This window comes from Hordeum vulgare, chromosome 4H, assembly GCF_904849725.1.
Source record: "Hordeum vulgare subsp. vulgare chromosome 4H, MorexV3_pseudomolecules_assembly, whole genome shotgun sequence".
NCBI classification, from domain to species: domain Eukaryota; kingdom Viridiplantae; phylum Streptophyta; class Magnoliopsida; order Poales; family Poaceae; genus Hordeum; species Hordeum vulgare.
The window spans coordinates 134,309,994-134,312,648 of NC_058521.1; positions in this window are offsets into that span (position 1 = coordinate 134,309,994).

Below are 2,655 nucleotides of genomic sequence, written 5' to 3' on the forward strand. Positions count from 1 at the left end.
CCTGGATGACAAATGGGGAGATACTGTCTACTACGTGGAAGGAGTTCATGGACCTTCTGCATGTTCAGGATGGAGGGCTTGAGCACCCAGTTGGCTTGCGCCCACACGCTCAGTCTGTTGTAGCTAAGGAGAAGTTGCTGCCATACTATATTGTGAAGGAATCCCCATCTGGTGAGGCCTCCCATGTTATGAACCCTTTTCTGGACGTCATGCACCGCATATTTCGCAACATGCTGTTTCCATGAGTTGGCAACAAGGACCAGGTCCACTCATACCTCGTAGATATTCTTATTATGTGTTAGAAGGGGCGGACTCGCTCCTTTGGACCTCTGGATATCTCCCACGTCATGTGGAGCGAGCTTAACTTAGCAATCTTCAACCGTAAGGTCCCAATCTGTGACCCCTATCTGTTTTACCTAATCAAGATGCAATGGGATAATGCCTTTCCAGCTATTGAGTTACATGCTCGTGTGTGGATTCGCCATGAGCCGATCAAGCTAACACAGAAGAACAAATGGGCCAACACCACAACTACGCGTGCTGCTGCCACCAGGGATTCTGATGAGGATGAGGCTGCTGTTGAGGACGAGGCCATTCTAGAATCATGTGTGCCTTCCTCTGGCGAGCCATCATGGGCCAAGAAGCTCACAAACAGGATGAAGACCTTATTCTGCATGCAGGCGAAGGGGCAGTACAGGACGTATGTTGCTGAGAAGGAGAGCCGTCAACGCGACAAGCTGATTATGAGGAAGCTCGACATGCACATCTCCAGTGGGTTTGAGAGAGACATCACCCCTGAGGCTGAGTGGATGCAAAAGAACAAACTGTAGTGGGCTGCGTCTGACAAGGACTCTGAGGAGGAGACTGAAGATGAGATATATGAGGAGTATGTTCAGGAGTCTGATGGCTGAGTTCTCTCCAATTCGAGCTACCACCTGTGTCGTAGGTGTCCTCTCTGCCTTTTTTGTGTCCCGATGCCAAAGAGGGAGAGAGTGTAGGATTTGCGAGTTTTCTCGTTTTCAATTTTGCTTTACTTGTTAAACTTTAGTTGCTCTGCTGGTTGTCTTTGCTTTTTGGGTGAAACTATGAGATCTCATACTTTATCATATGGTGTGATACATATGCTATCTCTTCCCTATCTTTTGTCTCATTATTATCTAGTTTGTTAGTAGCTTGTGAGTCTTATTATCTTGTGCCCTTATCTTCATGCTCACATGCTATGCCTTGCTTCCATGCATAATGTTTATTCTATTATGTTGCAAGGATTTACGCGTCTATAAAATTTAGGGGGAGTGCTTTTCTTTGGTTGTGTGTACGTATGCACACATCCAGGGGGAGTCTGTCTCTAGTTTGTAGATTTTGGGTTTGTATATGCTTTCTCTATATCCTTTTTTTTGCAAATCATGTATTGTCATCAATCCACCAAAAAGGGGGAGATTGTTAGGGCATATTTCTCCCAAAGTGGTTTTAGCAATTGATGACAATGATTGTGCGGACTAACCATGTACATTGAGCATTTCAGACAATTCATGTCTAGGCACAAGACGTTTCGATGCCCCTCGGAGTCTCTCGAAGATGGTTGCTTTCTACGTTTCTCTTTGGTGGATTTGAGTCGTAGGAAAGACGTACTATTAAGAGGGGGTCCGCGTCGGGAAGGTTTTGGTGGAATCATCATGTACACATTTATAGTGCACCACCTTTTCCTTGCTACAATGGAGCTCCAACCTTGTCTTTCATGCATATGCAAAAGGGCTAGCGGTAGTACTGCTCTAGGGGCGGTAGTAAATTTTTACTACCGCTCCATGAGCGGTACTACCGCCCTCGGGGCGGTAGTAGTTTTTTACTACCGCTCCGTCGGATTTTTTGCGCACCCTTACCCCCCCCCCCCCCCACAGTAGTAGGCACAGTAGTATTTTCTTACTACCATGGTTGGTCAGCTGCAGGGCGGTAGTACCGCTCTTAAGAGCGGTAGTACCGCTTGGCTATTGTAGTTGGTGTGTGTGTGGGGGGGGGGGGGTAACGGTTGGATTGCCTCCCCCACTACATATAGGTATCTTCTTCCTTGAGAAGCTCACCTCTTACCTCTACAAGGTCCATTGTTGCTCCAAAAGCTTATTCTTGCCCGATACCTCTCCCTAGCCAATCAAACTTGTTGATTTCCTAGGGATTGATTGAGAGGGCCTTGATCTACACTTCCACCAAGAGATATTTGATTCCCCCACTAATACCTTGTCGATCTTGTTACTCTTGGGTGTTTGAGCACCCTAGACGGTTGAGGTCACCTAAGAGCCACATTCCATTGTGGTCAAACTTCGTGGTCTTGTTGGGAGCCTTCAAGCTTTGTGTGGAGGTAGCCCCAACCTTGTTTGTAAAGGTCCGATCGCCGCCTTCAAGGGAACCAATAGTGGAATCATGACATCTCACATTGTGTGAGGGAGTGAGGAGAATACGGTGGCCCTAGTGGCTTCTTGGGGGGCATTGTGCCTCCACACTGCTCCAACGGAGACGTCCTTAAAAGGGAAGGAACTTCGGTGACACATCTTTGTCTCCACCGGTTCCACATGCGGTTATCTCTTCCCTTTACTTTGTACTTATTATTGTTGTGCGGTATTCCTTGCTTGCACTTGTTATCCTTGAGGTTAGCATCATATAGGT